This window comes from Hyperolius riggenbachi, chromosome 11, assembly GCF_040937935.1.
Source record: "Hyperolius riggenbachi isolate aHypRig1 chromosome 11, aHypRig1.pri, whole genome shotgun sequence".
Taxonomy (NCBI): Eukaryota; Metazoa; Chordata; class Amphibia; order Anura; family Hyperoliidae; genus Hyperolius; species Hyperolius riggenbachi.
In genome coordinates, this window is record NC_090656.1 from 234,269,949 (window position 1) to 234,290,139 (window position 20,191).

General features: G+C 43.0%; 1 protein-coding gene across 4 annotated transcripts in view; it reads left to right on the forward strand.

The window, feature by feature from the left end:
- The window catches only part of LRRC4C (leucine rich repeat containing 4C), a 1,282,052-nt gene that overhangs the window by 1,010,306 nt on the left and 251,555 nt on the right, over positions 1-20,191 (forward strand). For all 4 annotated transcript variants that reach the window (XM_068259713.1, XM_068259712.1, XM_068259710.1 and 1 more), the window contains one exon: positions 8,438-8,494. The gene's annotated coding sequence lies outside the window, so the exon portion shown is untranslated. The remainder of the gene's footprint in view (positions 1-8,437; positions 8,495-20,191) is intronic.

Consider the following 20,191-nt stretch of genomic DNA (forward strand, 5'->3'; position numbering starts at 1 on the left):
GATAATTTAGGGCGTGCATGAAAAAAGGGTGCCGTGAAAAAAGGCCCTGACTTGATAACGAAATGGCGCCGGTTATTAACAAAATCTTATAACGATAAACATCTTTGTCAAGCTTTAACAATAAATACCGTTGTAAAAACAGACGAGAAATAATAACAAAAGATATTAATGGTAGATATCGTTACGTGATTCGACAATACAGCTTAACCCAACCCTACCCTCACACAGAACCCTCCCCTGGTGGTGCCTTAAACCAACCACTCCCCTGCTGGCGCCTATCCTTAACCCCCTCGGTGGTGCCTGACCCTAACCTCCCTCCCGGTGTGGCCTAAAACTAACCGCCGCCCGGGTGGTGCCTAACCACTCCCCGTGGTGGTGCCTAACCCTAACCACTCCCTCTGTAGAAACACCCTTTTACACATAGTAATGATAATATCTTTGATAACGTAAAATCTGTACATATAAATGAAATATTATGACAAAAACTATAACATTGCAAGCTTCTAAAACGATAACATACTTCAAAAACTATAATGTTCTAATGTTGTTAACGATATTTATAGGGCACCCTCTTTTCTTCTTTTTTCGCCCTATTAAAGGGGAACTGAAGAGAGAGGTAAATGGAGACTGTCATGTTTATTTCCTTTTAGACAATACCAGTTGCCTGGCAGCCCTGCTGATCCTCTGCCTCTAATACTATTAGCCATAGCCCCTGAACAAGCATGCAGCAGATCAGGTGTTTCAGTGGTTCAGACTTATAAGTCTGATCTGACAAGACTAGCTGCATGCTTGTTTCTGGTTTTAATCAGATACTACTGCAGAGAAATAGACCAGCAGGGCTGCCAGGCAACTGGTATTGATTAAAAGGAAATAAACATGACAGCCTCCATATACCTCTCTCTTCAGTTCCCCTTTAACGATAATTGCATTAAAGTCTATGGTGGCGGCCTTTTTGCCCACCCTCAGCCGGCGCCCTTTTCTCCTGCTACCAATTTAGGTATATGAGGCGGTGGCAGACACTTTGGAGCCCCTATGGATGCGGTGGCCCTGGGGCAATGACCCCCTTTGCCCATATGGTAGCGTCGGCTCTGTTTCTGATTGGTTATTGTGTAATGTTTATGTTTCTTTGCTGTTATTAGATAATGGCCTATACGTTTAGCGGCTCATTAAAGCTGGTGGCAGTTTTGGCTGTCCTGGGTCCTGACTTCTCATTTGCTGCTTGCATGGAATGAACCTTTCCTCCCCTTTGTTCCTGTGAGCGCCGAACACCTTTTTTTCCATTTACTTGGGTTAAATAGTCTTCGCCGCTGCTTGTTCTGCTGTAAATCGCACAGACCACGCGACCTTCTCTCCCTCCAGCATGTGTGATTGACATAAAGTATGTAATTTCCTCTGCTTATTATCTGATAGAGTTTCCTTCTCCTCAACCCGTGACTTAAACCTAAGCCCTGCTGCGCTGGAGTGATGAGTAGATTATCCTTCCTGCACAAGGAGAAGTTAAGGTTTAGTTATTTCAGGCGGATGTAAGACAACCCGCCACTGCTGGCTGCGGAGCAACTCAAGTCCCAGAATGCCCTGCTCACTGCGGATTTCCCTTAAAGGGAACCTGAAGTGAGAAGGATATGGAGGCTGCCATATTTATTTACTTTTAAACAATACCAGTTGCCTGGCTGCCCTGCTGATCATTCTGGCTGCAGTAGTGTCTGAATCACACGCCTGAAACAAGCATGCAGCTAGTCCAGTCAAAACATCTGATCTGCATGCTTGTTTGGGGTCTATGGCTAAAAGTATCAGAAGCAGATGATCAGCTGGACTGCCAGGCAATGTGCATTGTTTAATATTAAACAAATATGTCAGTAACTTCAAGTTACTTTTATAGGCCATTGAACCTATGGTATTCTTCACTTATTATTTAGCACCTATATAGTGCCGATATCTTACGCAGCGCTGTACAGAGTACATAGTCATGTCACTGACTGTCCCTCAGAGGGGCTCACAATCTAATCCCTGCCATAGTCTTATTTCTATGTATAGTGTGTAGTGTATGTATCGTAGTCTAGGGCCAATTAAAGGAGAACTGTAGAGAGAGGTGTATGAAGGCTGCCATATTTATTTCCATTTAAGCTACCAGTTACCTGGCTATCCTGCTGATCCTCTGCCTCTAATACTTTCAGCCATAGCCCCTGAACAAGCATACAGCAGATCAGATTTTTCTGACAATTTTGACAGATATGACAAGGTTAGCTGCATGCTTGTTTCTGGTGTGATTCAAACACTACTGCAGCCAAATAGATCAGCAGGGCTGCCAGGCAACTGGTATAGCTTAAAAGGAAATAAATATGGCAGCCTCCATATACCTCTCACTACAGTTCTCCTTTAAGGGGAAAGACAATTAACTTATCTGTATGCTTTTGGGATGTGGGAGGAAACATGAGTGCCCGGGGGAATCCTACACAGACACAGGGAGAACATACAAACTCCTCACAGATGCTGACCTGGCTGGGATTCAAACTGAGGACTCAGCGTTGCAAGACGAGAGCGCTAACCATACTCCACCGTAATGCCCATTAAGTACACTGAAAGGGACACTTAAGCCAGCAATTTAAAAAATCAAGCAAATACTTACCTAAGGAGAGGGAAGGCTCTGGGTCGTATAGAGCCTTCCGTCTCCTCTCTCGGTGCCCTCTATCCTGTGCTGCCCCCCCCCCCATTTCAATCCCCCACCGAAAGGGTATTTGGAAGTCTTCGGGAGCTGTGTCCTCCCGAAGACGTGCGGCTCCATACTGCAGGCGTGAGCGTGCAAGAGAGCGGGCTTGCGCAGGTGCAGTACAGAAACCGCCCTTCTTCAGGAGCACTCGGGCTCCCTGGAGACTTCTGAAGCCTCCATCGGCCGGGTAAAGCAGTATTTGACTGAATTAGTCAAATACTGCTACCGGGCGAGCCAGCACTGGAACGAGGGGACCAGGAGAGGAGCGGGGAGGCTCTATAGGACCCAGAGCCCTCCCTCTCCTTGGGTAAGTATCTGTCTCATTTTTTTAAATGCGGTTCCCATTCACTTTAAAGCCGGTGATCTGATATTCAGAATAGGTGAGCAAACAAGCAGACATCTTTTAGTAGATCACAACTTTTGTAAATCTGCTCCATTCCCACCTTGCTGTGGCGTGAGTTCCAGCAGAAGGGAATATTTTAGTCTTCATCAGTGCAGTTTATTGGTTGGCTTCTTGGCACTCTTAAGCTGTTTAGCTATTCTAGAGTGAGCCGTTCTGAAGCTGTTTCATTAAACCTTGACCTTGCGGTGGTCTTATCACCGGCTTATCCGTGATTCTTACATCTCTGAGCCTTTATCGGAACACATAATGCATTTCAGAACGGGGAATAAATAGATGAAAAACTCTGGTGCAGAGTCTCGAGTTTATCCCTTCCTCACTTTCTAACACAGCGGGGCACATATTCAAAACACCTGCTTTGGTCCCAAAGACTTTATCCGTCTTATCATGGCGGAATGAGGCTCACCATCCTTTTTTAAAAGGCTTAAAAACCAGTATATTGTAACTAAAGGTATGTTAAAAAAAAACTATGGAAGTAATTTAAAGAACACATTAATGTAAATTACACATTTAATTGATTGCCTTCTAATATAAAGTTATAATAAACTGCCGGGACTTTTTCTTCTTAATTCCTCCCAGTGCCCTTTGTCTGCTGTCTCCCGACACGTAGCCTTGTCCTCTTGGGCCTCCATTTTAACCCATTCGCGTTCCGTCGTTTTCACTTGAGAAATGTTCACCTCCCATTCATTAGCCTATAACTTTATCACTACTTATCACAATGAACGGATCTATATCTTGTTTTTTTCCGCCATCAATTAGGCTTTCTTGGGGGGTACATTTTGCTAAGAGCCACTTTACTGTAAACGCATTTTAACAGAAAGAATAAGAAAAAAATGGAAAAATTCATTATTTCTCAGTTTTCAGCCATTATAGTTTTAAAATAATACATGCCTCCATAATTAAAACTAACGTATTGTATTTGCCCATATGTCCCGGTTATTACACCGTTAAAATTATGTCCCTATCACAATGTATGGCGACAATATTTTATTTGGAAATAAAGGTGCATTTTTTCCGTTTTGCATCTATCACTATTTACAAGTTTAAAATAAAAAAAATATAGAAATATTTCATCTTTACATTGATATTTAAAAAGTTTAGACCCTTAGGTAAATATTTACATGTTTTTTTTTTTATTTACATGTTTTTTTTGTTTTTTATATTAAACATTTTATTTGGGTAGTTTTAAGAGGGTGGGATGTAAACAAGTGATTTATAATGTAAATGTGTGTTTGAATTTTATTTTTTTTACTTTTAGTTGTAGTTTTGCTTTTTGGCCACAAGATGGCGGCCATGAGTTTGTTTACATGACGTCACTCTAAGCGTAACACACGCTTAGAGTGACGCATGGGGTACGTTACAGCCAGAAAAAGCGAAGCTTCCGAGAGAAGCTGTCGCTTTTTCAGCGGGGGAGAGGAATCAGTGATCGGGCACCATAGCCCGATTCACTGATTGCCTGGCTAACGAACCGCGGGCCGGGAGCGCGCGGTAGCTCGCATGGTTCCTGGACGTAGTTTCTACGTCCAGGAACCAAAATAGGTTAAAGAGACTCTGCAGTAAAAAAAACCTCTCTGGGGATACTTACCTCGGGAGGGGGAAGCCTCAGGGTCCTCCTAGCTGCAGAAAATCCAGCGCTGGCTCCCCTGAATCCTCCCCCGACAAGCCTGGCAAGGCTTGATTTATTTACCTCTCCGGGATCCAGCGCAGGCGCAGTAGTGGCTCTTCCTTCGGGTAAGGAAAAAATAGCTGAACCCGATCATATCCATTCTACGGCGCAGGCGCAAAAGGACTCGCGCCTGCGGAGTACAGCAGATTGATCAGGCTCGGTTATTTCAAACTTTACCCAAAGGAAGAGTGGCTAGTGCACCTGCGCAGGATTGCGGCAGGTAAATATTTATCTCACCGCATTTCGGGGGACCAGGGCAGGCTAATGGAGGGAAGGAAGAGGACGGTGGAAGCCTTGTTAGGATCCAGAAGCTTCCCCCTCCCGAGGTAACTACCCCCCGGGGACTTTTGTTTCGTTAGACAGATTCTCTTTAAGCAAGGGCTGAAGCCAGCAGACATTGGGGCATAAGGAGGGATTTACAATTAAAAGACCCGGCAGGTATAACTTTTTATTAGAAGATAATCACTTAAAAGTGATGGGGGGTGTCTGGTCTATAAAATTCAGGTGATGAACCTCAGGAACTGGTAGAGGAAAAAGGAAATGGAAAATACCAGAAGTCCCAAATAGTGCAGTATTTAAAGGAAATGAACAAATACTTCTTACAAACCTGGCTTGCTATTAGGCAACCACAGTATCAGTCAGGTGGAGAATGCCGTCTCCACAGGGATTGGGTATCCTCTTTAGGATAGGTTGGGTTGCACTCCAGAAAAATGACCACTGGAGTGGATGATTGCCTCAGGGGACACCCCTGGCGGGAGGGAAAAACTGTACAGAATAATGGGAAGAGGTGCCCCAGTGTAGTATGCATTGCGTAAATGTGGGTTATACAACAGTCTTACATCAGGTAGGAGGTTTAAAGGATACCAGAGCCCAAAAACAGATGAGAAGCGGGGGGAGAAGCATGTATGGCGAGCTGTCCTGATGCTCACCGCTCCCCCCATTCTCCTTCCTGTCCGCTCGTTTAGCTGCAATTGGCCCATGGCCCCGTCTTCTGGGCAGGCGAGTCGGGAGCATTCCGGCTTTCTGGCTGGGTTGCACGCGTGCTACAGCACGCATACCACAGCACGCAACCGCTGCCAGCACGCGTACCACAGTACAGAACCTCCGGCCATAACTGCTCTGCGCTTGCGTGCAAAGACGCTTATTTGAAAATACAGTCTGTTAACCCTATAGGGGCCCATACACTGGTCAATTTGAGCTATCGAACGATCAGTTCTATCAAATCGATCGATCGGAAATCGATTCTATCAAATCAGCCAATTGATGGATTTGCGTCCAATTTCGATCCATTTTGATCGATTTGCTCTATCTGACAAGATGGAAGATCTAGGTCGATCTGCTGCTGGCAGCAGGTCAATGGCCCATACAGTTGCATTGGATCTAATGGTGCAATAATGCATTTAGATCGATTTTCAATAGATTTCCAATAGATTCCATTCTGAAATCTATTGGAAATCTGTTCCTAGTGTGTGGCACACATCAGATAGATTCCTGTCGACTTCGACTTGACAGGCTTCTTTTTCCATGAAAGCAGAAAGTACTGCATGTTATTGCAGGATTTGTATCAGCTGTAACAAATAAATGTTTTCTGTAAAGGTTATTATGCTGTTGCGTATCTTTTAAAGCAGAGAGGAAGTTCTGAGTTCAGGTCCGCTTTAAATTTTTATTGATTAGGTATGAAAATATCCCCTAGAAGAAAACTTAGTATAAAAATAATCAAATAAGGACCAAAGTGTCCTCTAAAGGTGGCCACTAATGGTCCAATTTCTAGCGAAGAATCATTAGAGCGATCAGGAATTCTGATCGGTTTGGTTGTAAATAATCTCCGTTGATGGGCACAATCGATTAGAAATGATTAGAAAAATAGTCATCCGATTGGATTTTCGTCGAAGCAAAATTTGAATTTTCTTGTTGGTTGTGATAGGAAGCAAAGAATTGCCTGTTGGTGGTGTAGTGAACGATTTCACTTCTGATCACAATTATCTGATTGCTCAAACGATTTTTCGCTACAAATTGGATTATTAGTGGCTACCTTTAGTCTTCGCAGCTTATGGCTCCTGCAGCAAGGAAGAAAGTTTCTCAATAGTCTGTCCTCCACAGGGATCCACAGAGTACAGATTCCAGGCTGGTAAAAGTAGTGCAATTTCATCTCCAGTCAGTTATAGAAATATATCATTATATCTAGTTGCAAACTGAAATTAAAAGATGTCGTATTTTTCGGACTATAAGACGCTTCTGACCATAAGACAGACCTAGGTGTAGAGGACAAAAACCAGGGAAAAAAAATGTAGACTAAACCTGGTGCGTCCATAGTGAAGGGGCATCTTGTGGATTATGTCCTCTTTGTACCTCATGCCCCCTTGTACCTCTTGTGTCTCCATGTCCTCCTCTGTCCCCCTTGTGTCCGCCTCTGTCCTCTTTGGGTTCTCCTCTATGCCCTTTTGTGTCTTCCTTGTTTCCACCTCTAAGCCTCATTTGTGTCCTCCTCTATGCCCTTTTATGTCCCCCTGTGTCCTCCCCTATACCCCTTTGTGTTCCCGTGTGCCCGCCTCTGTCCCCCTTGTGTCCACCTCTTTCTCCCTTGTGTCCTCCTCTATACCCCTTTGTGTCCACCTCTTGTCCTCTTGTGTCCCCGTGTGCCCGCCTCTGTCCCCCTTGTGTCCTCCTCTATGTCCCTTTGTGTCCACCTCATGTCCTCTTGTGTCCCCCGTGTGCCCGCCTCTGTCCCCCTTGTGTCCTCCTGTATGCCCCTTGTGTCCTCCTCTATGCCCCTTTGTGTCCCCCGTGTGCCCACCTCTGTCCCCCTTGTGTCCTCCTCTATGCCCCTTTGTGTCCGCCTCTGACCTCCATTTGTTCCCTGTGTCCTCCTCTATATGCCTTTGTGTCCCCATGTGTCCGCCTCTGTCCTCCTTGTGTCCTCCTCTACGCCCCTCCGTTTGTCCCCCTGTGTCCTCCCCTGCATGGGCACAGTACAGGGAGTCCCCGACATTGTGGCAGGTTGGAGGTTCGTATTGGCAGGCGTTCACAAGTCAGGAACTCCCTGCATTTGGACCATAAGCTGCCAAGACTTGTTTCCCCCTTTTGGGGGCGAAAAAGTGAGTCTTATAAAATATATACTGTATTTTTTAGACTATAACATTACATTATAGAAAGTCTTCTGACATCCTGGTATGTATTTATAGCAATTTATTAATATAAGGTGGTAATTGAATGCAAATGTATGAGCTTATAAGCTTGGCAATGAACTAATTAAAAGTAGCAGATACTGATTTGATTGTTCCATTTTTAAGACTTGGTACACAAATCCCGTTTTATTGACCAATGATTGGCCAATATACCCACCTCCACAGATTTTGAATGCTATGAACAGATTGTGTAGGAAATCTCTCATACTACATGGAGGTGGTAAAATTGGCCAATCATTAGCCAATTAAAATTGGACGTATGTACTAGGCTTCTGCTACATGAATTTCAATAATAATACATTGATGCAAATGTCTCTTTTGACACCTCTTATAAACGTCCTAACCTGAGCATGAAAGAAATATAACGGGTGGTTCAGATTTGGCCTACAATTCTATTTTTCCTTTGTTTTCATTTTATTGAACTTGTATTTTATGCTGTTCTAAAATTCTAACTTTTGTTGTTTTTTTTATTCTTTTAGGAGCTTCCACAGAAACCACAGGAAGCCTATCCAGGAAACTCCAGCTGATCTTCCTAGGTAAGGAGGACAAAGACACAATTAGTGATGAGCGTAATCAGCAAATTATGATTTTGCTAAATTTATCATTTATTTTCGTAATTACATTTATACGTAATTACGATTTTGCTAATTTAATTGATCTCATATTGTCATTTGTAATTCCGCATAAAATGTTGCAAAATTTCATGTAATTTCTTGCCGACTTTAGCAGTGAATAGCAAAGCCCCCATACATGCTATTCACATCAAAATTGTTACATATGTTAAGCAGAATAGTGGGTACAAGTCAAAAAAATAATTTTGCAAAAAGACCTTGTAGTTTTTGAGAAACTTGATTTTAAAAATATAAGTAAAAATGTTTTTTAAACTTAGAAAAATTAGAGTTTAAAAACCATTTGTCTTTGCAATTTTAAAATCAAGTTTCTCAAAAACTACTTTTTGAAAAATTCTTTTTGTGACTTATACCCACTATTCTGCTTAACATATGTAGCTATTTTGGTAGCAATAGCATTTATGGGAGCTTTGCTATTAACCTCTAAATTTGGCACAAAATTATGCAAAATTTCACAACAATTACGCGAAAACTTAGGCAAAATTTTGAAATACTACTTTTACATATGAAATTTATTACAATTTTCTCTGAAATTTCGCATTATGATTACGATGCATAATTGTGAACTTCGATGCAAATTTTCGGCCCACCACTGGACACAATCATTCAATATAACCCGCCAGGGTTTAAAGGAATGAAGCGGGTTGACTATGGAAGCCGCCATGTTTATACTTATTGTTACCAAACCAATTGTCCGGCTGTCACATTATTCTCTCCACTTGCTCTATTTCCAAGTCACTTATCTGGAAATATCAAACAAATCTAATCAACAGAATCATTGTGGTTCTGGACCAGAGAATGAAAGTATCAGAGGCAGAGGCGTAGCCCAGCAAGTAGGCATATTATGATGTACGCGACGGGGTAACTAGAGAGGAGCAGCTTCTGCGATCGCAGGGGGAGAGCTGTACGGGGCTAAATACTAATCTTCCCTTCCAGGGGACTATACTTCAGATCAGGTGTTTTTGTGGCTACACTTGTTATGCATGTTAAAATCATCATGGCTACACTTGTGAGATGGGCCCCCAAGCCTTGAAGGGCACCAAGGGGAGGCAAAGGAAAGGGTGAGAACATTGAGGGGGCCTCATCAAGGTGTTGCTGGGTTGTCCCATGGATTATAGTTATGCCACTGGATGTACCAACTGTTTCCTGGGATTTCTTTTTACTCCCCCTGATCCTCCATTGGCAATTGTAAATTTCAGATTAAAAAAAATTAGATAAGAATCTAAAAATTCTATTTTATCCAGCCCCCCCCCCCCCCCCCCCAAAAAAAAAATATATATATAAATAAATAAATATTGCATATTCATTTTTGAATTCTGGGTTTGCTGTACAGCTTTGCCAATTTTAAAGTTATTGCTGATATATTTTTGCAAATATATGTTCACAATAGATTACAATTTTTCTCTACAATTATTGTATTTTCGCATAGAATGTCTCATTTTCACATGGAATTTCTTTTTCATGTTCCTTAAACATTTTCAGTATACCGGTACTGTTTTCCCTATTTATGCAAATAAACAGGATTACAGAAATGTAATTTCACATAAAGTTTTGAAAATTCTGTGAATTACAACTTGTACTTGTGCTTGAAATTGAAAATTTATGGTGCGGAATTTGGAGACTTTTGCAAAATTTCGAGCACTCATTCCAATTACATTGTCTAGCTGGTCACATGGAAAGCAATACTGTCCTATTTCTGGGACCAGAGGTACACTTGAAAAAAAAATAGAATGGTGTCTTTCATATCCTAACTACTTCATGCATACATTGATGCATTTATGTCAGTCAGAGATCTGTTCTGACATCTACATTCAAGCCTGAGCCCCTCTGATCTCATTTTTCTTCAAGGATACCCACACTGACATGTGACATGAAGAGATCGACATGTGTATGTACAGTGCCTAGCACACAAATAACTATGCTGTGTTCTTTTTTTTTTCTTTCTCTGCCTGAAAGAGTTAAATATCAGGTATGTAAGTGGCTGACTCAGTCCTGACTCAGACAGGAAGTGACTACAGTGTGACCCTCACTGATAAGAAATTCCAACTATAAAACATTTTCCTAGCAGAAAATGGCTTCTGAGAGCAAGAAAGAGGTAAAAAAAAGGGAATTTCTTATCAGTGAGGGTCAAACTGTAGTCACTTCCTGTCTGAGTCCAGACTGAGTCAGCCACTTACATACCTGATATTTAACTCTTTCAGGCAGAGAAAGAAAAAAAGGAACACAACCTAGTTATTTGTGTGCTAGGCACTGTACATACCCATGTCTATCTCATAATGTCACATGTCAGTTCGGGTATACTTTAAGCTTCCTGGCGGTATGATTATTTCCAAATGTATTGTCCAAAAGCCGTGCAATTGTTTCTCAAGCTTTTAGACTTTAGGGCCCATATGCAATTCACTTTTTCACCTGAGTTATCTCCAAGTTGAAATTTTCACACCTTGTCATAAAATTCCTTTTAAGCCACCAGCAAGCAAGGAAATACACAAAATAATTTGAATAATACTTGTTTTCATTTTTTGGTACTTTTTAGATTACAAAATACTGAAAAGTTATTTTAAAAAGAAGTTGAAAATGTTTCTCCTTGGAGAAAACTCAGGTGAAAAAGTGAATTGCATATGGCCCCAAAAGTCATATCGCTAGATAGATCTGCAGCAGCCCTGCGCATTCAACTAAATACCTTAGTCTCTTTTAATGACTAACTGACTATTCTGTGCAGCAATATTTCTTTGTGATTACTTGGAACTACACTGTACTCACAGGCACCTGGAGGGAGGCGCTGTCGCGGCTGAAGGGGGGACCGCGCCTAACCTCCCCCCCCCCTCCTCACCAGATTGTGTGACCCCCAGGTGGTGAAATGGCCATGCCAGTTCACTCCCCACAGCCTGCAGCTCACCTCAACCTGCAGGAGTCTGTAGTTTCTGGCAGGCAGAGCAGGGCTACGGGAAGATGGCGTCCGACTATTGTGTCTCCAGTACAGGGCTTTGGGCGCCATGTTCCTGTAGCCCTGCTCTGCATGGGTCAGCTCGGGAGTTTTGCAGCCACTGGCTGCAGGAAAATCTTCGGGGTAGCTGTGTGCTGGGAGAGGAGCCTTCTGCAGGTAAGTGCTTTTTTTTTACAGGTGCACATTATTTTCTGGTGAAACTCTGCCCACATTATGATTATTTCCTGGTGAAACACTGCCAAATTACGATTATTTTTGGGTGAAACATTGCCGCATTACTATTATGCTCTAGTGAAACATTGCAGCATTACGATTATTTTCTAGTAAAACAATGCCGCATTACGATTATTTTCTAGTGAAATACTGACAGTTTCCACATTACGATTATTTTCTGGTGAAACATTGCCAGTTGCCACATTATGATTATTTTCTGGTGAAACATTGCTTAGCTACATTACGATTTTTTTCTGGTGAAACATTCTCGCATTACGATTATTTTATAGTAAAACATTGGCGCATTACAATTATGGCAAAGTGCCACAGGTTTTCTGGCCTGGAGTGACGCAATGGCTAGAGGTGCCCCTGACTGTACTCATCTAGGCCGTATCGGAGGATCTGGTTTTGTTCTTAAAGAGAATCTGTATTGTTAAAATCGCACAAAAGTAAACATACCAGTGTGTTAGGGGACATCTCCTATTACCCTCTGTCACAATTTCGCCGCTCCTCGCCGCATTAAAAGTGGTTAAAAACAGTTTTAAAAAGTTTGTTTATAAACAAACAAAATGGCCACCAAAACAGGAAGTAGGTTGATGTACAGTATGTCCACACGTAGAAAATACATTCATACACAAGCAGGCTGTATACACCCTTCCTTTTGTATCTCAGGAGATCATTGTGTGTTTCTTTCCCCCTTCTGCTCTCATGCACTGAAGTTTCAGGCTGCTCTTTTCTTCTTGCAGACAGCTTTGCCCTTGTCTGTAATCCTCAGTATGTGAAAGCCCAGCCAGCTCAGAGGACGATTTATCCAGCTTGTAAAAGATAAGAGAGAAGAGAGAAGCTGCCCTAATCTAAATAACACACAGGCAGTGTGCATAGAGGGGCCTGGAAGGGGGAGTTCATAGCAGAAACACAACACTGAAGAACTTGGCAGCCTTCCAGACACAGGCTGACAAGTCTGACAAGGGAAAGATACATTGATTTATTACAGAGACTGTTATAGTAGAAAGTGTTGCAGTAAACCAGAACACATTAGAATAGCTTTTGGAACTTGTAGGATGATAAAAAAACAGGATGCAATTTTTGTTACAGAGTCTCTTTAAAGAGAAATTTGTGTTCCCAAGAGAAATTCAGTTCCTGTGTGTTTTTTTTTTTCTGATTGTTGAGATAATGACTGTGTAATTTCTATAGCTGTAAGGACAGTAGGGAGCTTATTTAATTCACCTTTGCTCTTGCGTTTTCTCCTAGTAGATCATTTTTTAATTTTCTGCTTAGAATTACTTTTTAGCACTCTGCAATTGAAAAAGTGCCAAAAAGGTGAAAAAAAATATTGCCAAAATGTTTTTTTTTTTTTTGCCTGCTCTGGCTTACTGCAGCACTTTCTACTATCACCATCTCTGTAATAAATCAGCTTATCTTTCCCCTGTCGCACTTGTCCTCCTGTGTCTGGAAGGCTGCCAACTCTTCAGTGTGATCTGCTATGCATGCCCCCTCTCAGCACACTCCCCTGTGTGTGTGTTATTTACATTAGCCAGCTTTTCTCTGCTCTCTTATCTTTTACAAGCTGGATAAATCCTCTGTTCTCATACTGATGAGTCACATACTGCAGAATTACAGACAACCAGGCAGAGCTGTCTGCAAGAAGAAACAAACAATCAGCTTGTAACTCTTCAGTGAGCTGCAGGGGGAAAGAAACACACAAATGATCTCTTGAGATTCAAAAGGAAGGCTGTATACAGCCTGCTTGTGTATGGATGTATTTTCTATGTGTGGACATACTGTACATCAACCTACTTCCTGTTTTGGTGGCCATTTTGTTTGTTTACAAACAAACTTTTTAAAACTGTGTTTGACTACTTTTAACCACTTTACCCCCGCGCGTACGTATTTCTCCGCCCCTTTTTCCATCCTTTAACAACCAGGGACGGAGAAATACGTACTTTCCGCGTTCCCGACGCTGTCCGCGCTCCCGCTCGTAAACACGCCGCCCGCCGCTAGTAAACACGCCGCCGCCCGCTCGCCCAGAGATCAATGAACGGGAAAATCCATTCCCGTTCGTTGATCTAAGCCCCGCAATGATCCGCTGCTCTCCTATGGGCAGCGCGATCATTGTGAGAAAAAACTCACGTGTCCAGCCTCATTATACTTCCTCCAAGCTTTCGGAAGGAAGCTTGGAGGTCGCATTAAAACAAAAAGTTACTGTGGTCATCTTGTGGCCAAATAGTAAACTACACCCTACACATTTTTCACATACCAATAAATGACTTTTACACATAAAATTAACTCATTACCTCCCACACTCCCCATTTTTTTTTTTTTTGTAATTAAAAAAAAAATAAAAAATTTACAATTAAAAAAAATACATAAATAGTTACCTTAGGGACTGAACTTTTTAAATATTTATGTCAAGAGGGTATAACACTGTTACTTTATAAACTATGGGCTTGTAATTAGGGATGGACGCAAAAATGAAAAAAATGCACCTTTATTTCCAAATAAAATATTGGCGCCAAACATTGTGATAGGGACATAATTTAAATGGTTTTATAACCGGGACAAAAGGGCAAATACATTTCATGGGTTTTAATTACAGTAGCATGCATTATTTAAAAACTATAATGGCCGAAAACTGAAAAATAATTATTTTTTTCCCCACATTTTTCCTATTTTCCCATTAAAACACATTTAGAAAAAAATAATTCTTGGCATAATGTCCCACCTAAAGAAAGCCTAATTGGTGGCGGAAAAAACAAGATATAGTTCATTTCATTGCGATAAGTAATGATAAAGTTATAGACGAATGAATGGAAGGAGCGCTGAAAGGTGAAAATTGCTCTGGTGCTCAGGGGGTAAAACCTCTCAGTGGTGAAGTGGTTAATGCAGCGGGGAGCGGCGAAATTGTGACAGAGGGTAATAGGAGATGTCCCCTAACACACTGGTATGTTTACTTTTGTGTGATTTTAATAATACAGATTCTCTTTAAAGAGAACCATAGCTGGGTTTGAACAATGTGATCTGCATAGTGAGGCTGGATCTGCCTATACAGTCCAGCCTCTGTTGGTATTCCAAACCCCCCTAAGGTCCCCCTGCACTCTGCAATCTCTCATAAATCACAGCCGTGCTGTCGACATACAGCGTGTCGCAGTGAGCTGTGTTTTTCTCTATAGTGTCAGTCTGCTGCTCTCCCCACCTCCTGCAGAACTCCGGTCCCCGCCTGCCTCCCTTCCCTCCCTGCTGATTAGAGGGAAGAGAGGGGGGCAGGGACCGGAGCTCTGCAGGAGGCGGGGGAGCAGCCGAGACTGACACTACAGATGTAAACACAGCCACACAGTGCGGCTGTGATCTATGTCTGATTGCAGAGTGCAGGGGGACATTAGGGGGGTTTGGGATACCAACAGAGGCTGTATAGGCAGATCCAGCCTCTGTATTCAGATCACATTCTTCAAACACACCTCGGGTTCTCTTTAAAGGGCATTTTATTTATAAGTAGTGATGAGCCGAAATTTTCATAATTATGACACAAAATTTGCATTTACAACACAAAATTGTAAATAAATGTATAAATATCAGAAAATTCATAATTTGCAACGTTGTGATTTGTAACTTTGTGCCGTCATTTTGCATTGCATCGTAGTGTTGCGTTTCATTCTGTGTTCATTGTAATTTCATAACTTCTTGTAAAACAAGAACATGACACTAAATGAAGGTTAATACGGGTATGTTTTCCACAAAACTTTGTCCTGAAAAATACTCATAATTGTGAGAATTGTCATAATTACAAAAATGTGGTCATGAAAACGATCACCATTACACAACTCGTGTATGGTTGAAATTACATGAAATTTCACATAGTTCTTCATGATTAAGATTTTTTTCCTCACGGCCGTAATTCTGAAAACGACACAACATCGTAATTAGCACATTACATCTTCACTATTGATAAGGTGTGAAAATATCATAAAAGTAGAAAACTTAGCAGAAAAAGTGACTTGAATAAAGGCCTAGTACTTTTGAAGGGAACCTAAAATTACCGTTACTGACCAGTATAATGGATGAAAGACCCATTTCCATTTCCCCAGCCACAGAGGTGTCTTCAGCCATGTGCCTTCTCAGTGGCATACCTAGGGCATTTGACACCTGGTGCTTAGTACTAAATGCTAATTACAACAGAGAGAGAAAATGTGTGCATCAACCAAGTGAACCTGACAAATCTGGCTTTGCAAATTTGGCCTCTTGGCTGATCACGAGACATTGCTCATGCAAATATGCATTTGCTTGCCTAAATATGCAGGGTCAAAAACCAAAAACCGCAAAACAATCGCCCTGCGGGAATTAGTTCATGCTACATAGCACTATTCAGGGGCGCCACGGGGAGGCTTCCCATTGCCCCCATACAACAGCGGGGCCGCGGGGGTCCCAGGCTCACTCACCGCCTGGAACCCACACAGCGGCACCCCCACCCATGCTCAGAAGTAAAGGAGTTAGTGTGGCATGCTAAGCGCATCACACGGGGAGTGGATGTAGCCTACAAACTGCTCTGGTTAGATGTGTGTGGTCGTGTGTTAGTTTTAGGTGTATGTGGGAAGGGTGATATTGTTAGGTATAGGTGGGGGGAGGTTAGTGTTAGGTGTAGGTATGGAGAGGTTAGTGTTAGGTGTAGGTATGGGGAGATTAGTGTTAGGTATGGAGAGGTTAGTGTTAGGTGTAGGTATATGGGGAGGTTAGTGTTAGGTGTAGGTATATGGGGAGGTTAGTGTTAGGCACAGGTGGGGGGAGGTTAGTGTTAGGTGTAGGTAGGGGAAGGTTAGTGTTAGGTGTAGGTAAGGGGGGAGGATAGTGTTAGGTGCAGGTAGGGGGAAGGTTATTGTTAGGTGTAGGTAAAGGGGGAAGATAGTGTTAGGTGTAGGTAAAGGGAGAGGATAGTGTTAGCTGCAGGTAAGGGGTGAGGATAGTGCTAGGCATACAGTATCTGGTAGGGGGTCAGATAGATGAGTGGTTAGTGTTAGGTGTAGGTATGGAGAGGTTAGTGTTAGGCGTAGGTATGGGGAGGTTAGTGTTAGGCGTAGGTATGGGGAGGTTAGTGTTAGGCATAGGTATAGGGAGGTTAGTGTTAGGCATAGGTATGGGGAGGTTAGTGTTAGGTGTAGGTAGGGGGAGGTTAGTGTTAGGTGTAGGTATGGGGAGGTTAGTGTTAGGCATAGGTGGGGGGAGGTTAGTGTTAGATGTAGGTATAGAGAGGTTTGTGTTAGGCGTAGGTATGGGGAGGTTAGTGTTAGGCATAGGTATGGGGAGGTTAGTGTTAGGCGTAGGTATGGGGAGGTTAGTGTTAGGCGTAGGTATGGGGAGGTTAGTGTTAGGCGTAGGTATGGGGAGGTTAGTGTTAGGCGTAGGTATGGGGAGGTTAGTGTTAGGCATAGGTATGGGGAGGTTAGTGTTAGGTGTAGGTATGGGGAGGTTAGTGTTAGGCATAGGTGGGGGGAGGTTAGTGTTAGATGTAGGTAGGGGGAGGTTAGTGTTAGGTGTAGGTAAGGGAGGAGGATAGTGTTAGGTGTCGGTAAAAGGGGAGGATAGTGTTAGCTGCAGGTAAGGGGTGAGGATAGTGCTAGACATATGTGGTGGGGGTTAGGTAGGGGAGAGGTTAGTGTTAGGTGTAGGTATGGAGTTAGGTTAGTGTTAGATGTATGTGGGGACCCCAATTAGTGTCAGGCGAAGGTGGGCCGTTTAGGCTTAGGTGGGGTGGGGGTACCTCATTCGGCAATACAGAGTATTGCATGCTGTGATATCTCACCTACTGCTGCAAGCTGGAGTCCACTGCTGCCCCCTCCTGTCACTTCTCAGCTCTCCCCCTAGTCTTCCTACATCACATGATTACATGAGTGCAAGAAGAGATACCAGCCCCAGGGGAGAGCAGAGCAGTGATAGGACGACTCTTCAGCGTACTCTTGCATGCTGCAGCAGGTGAGATGTCACAGCACATCTTCTGCATTCCTCCAGATTGGCTGCACAGGAGGATGACCCCAGTGTTACCCCCTGCCATGGTGACACCCGTAGCGGCCCGCTCCTGCAGCCACCCCCTTAGTACGCCTTAGTACGCCACTGCACCTTCTCATCATGTGACCATTTTTTTTTCTAAACATGATTTTTAGATGCCGAACTGAGTTTGACAGGAAACACGCTATCATTTGTTGAGACTCCGTATTGAGCGATCAGCTGGTATATGTAGATCAGTGCCTGGCGTTGGGGGATTTAATAACGTGTTTCTGTTGTGCCATCGCTTCCCCATGTGACTAATGCATATATACACTGTATTTTATCACACGCTGATTCCTTCCCCTGTAAGCCGGAGGGAGCGTCACAATGCTTTTTATGAGGGTGTCGGTTCGTTTTTCAGTATATCGGTATGCAGAGTTTACCCCCCCCCTCCCTCTCCGGCAACTCAAGGTGCACATTATCCGAGTCATTCTTCCCAACAAGAACAACAGCTGAACTCTCGTGTAGTGATTTGTTTCTTTCATTTAATATTAATACTGTTCCATAATATGCTACAAAGTCAAATTGCCCTTGCGCAGGCTTTAAATCATCCCCAGGGATGAGTCTGTAGAGTGTTGGAAGAGTGTGCTCATTCTGTCTGCCCCATCCTTTCATTTACAGTATTATTGCATCTTTCTGGAATACGCCAGGCAGGGCCGCAAACTAATAGACTTTCGCAAATAGTATTTTATTTATAACCTATTTTGGTATCCCGCGTCTCTACGGGCGACCGAATCACCGCGGGGAAAAGGGAGACTTCCAAGCACTGCTGCCACTAAGGCGGAGGCTCCACAGCGCTAAGTATTACAAGGGGGATTCATTTATTAAAAAAAAAAACAAAAAACATTTATGACTGTACATCAACGCTGCACCATAAACGTCACCCCCCCCCCCCCCCCCCAAAAAAAAAAAAATTGGTATTGTTTTATCATTTTGCTAAAACTACAGACTACCCAGCATGCTCATGGCAGAACCGGGACAAGGTCCTCCAGCACCCAAGGCTGAGACACCAAAGGTCGCCCCTCCATCCCTCCCACCCCAGCCGTCACACACTGATTGCTATTAGACTAAGAGGCACCCCAGGGCCCCCAACACCTTTATCTCTAGTTATCTGGCTTGCAGTCACTGCCATGTATCCCCTTTTCTTATTTCTCTCTGCTTCAAACACAATGAGGGATTGATAGCTGATTGAGTTGTGTGCCCCCTCCTACACTGCGCCCTGAGGCTGGAGCCTCTCTCGCCTCTGCCTTGGCCCGGCCTTGGCTCATGGTGAACTAGAACTCACTAGAGCGTGTAAGTGGCTACACAGGATCAAAAAGCCCTCTTACTAAAAATCCCATGGAAAAGACAATTTGAAAAAAAGAAAGACATTTGTCTTCTTAAAGCAGAAGGTGTTTGTGATTACTCAGATTGGAATGAGCATATGATATCTCCCACAATGCATCACTGCTGAATATTCAAATTATCCTTTGTTGTCCCCTTAAGCTAACCACACCTCCAGAACCAGAACTCCTAGGAGTGTGTAATGAGTTTTGGTTCACCATGAGTTTGCTGGGTAGTCTGTAATGCTGGGTGTTTCAGGTCCTACCCCATAGAGCCATACTAATCCATGCCTGTATGCATGTTTGATTATTGTGGCTCTGTACAATTAACAAGCTGACACATCATTGCATTCCAGCGGTTCTGGAGGTGTGGTTAGCTTACAGGGACAACAAAGGGTGATTTGCATATTCAGCAGTGATGCATCGAGGAGGACATCTTATGCTCACTCCAACCTGAATAACAGCAAATACCTTCTGTTTTCAGAAATGTATGTTTGTTCTTGCTCTAAAGAACTTTAAAGGATACCTGAAGTGACATGTGACATACATGATGAGATAGACATGGGTATGTACAGTGCCTAGCACACAAATATTTCTTTAAATATTTTGTTTTCTTTCTCTGCCTGAAAGAGTTAAATATCAGGCATGTAATGCAAGGGGCTGACTCAGTCCTGACTCAGACAGGAAGTGACTACAGTGTGACCCTCACTGATAAGAAATTCCCATTTTTACATCTTTCCTGCTCTCAGAAGCCATTTTCTGCTAGGGAAGTGTTTTATAGTTGGAATTTCTTATCAGTGAGGGTCACACTGTAGTCACTTCCTGTCTGAGTCAGGACTGAGTCAGCCACTTACATACCTGATATTTAACTCTTTCAGGCAGAGAAAGAAAAAAAGGAACACAGCCTAGTTAATTGTGTGCTAGGCACTGTACATACACATGTCTATCTCATCATGTCACATGTCACCTCGGGTATCCTTTAAGAAGAGACACAGACAAAAGATATTCACAAAGGAGGCTTAACCACCTTAGCGGTATGGACGAGCTCAGCTCGTCCATTACCGCCAGAGGGTGCCGCTCAGGCCCTGCTGG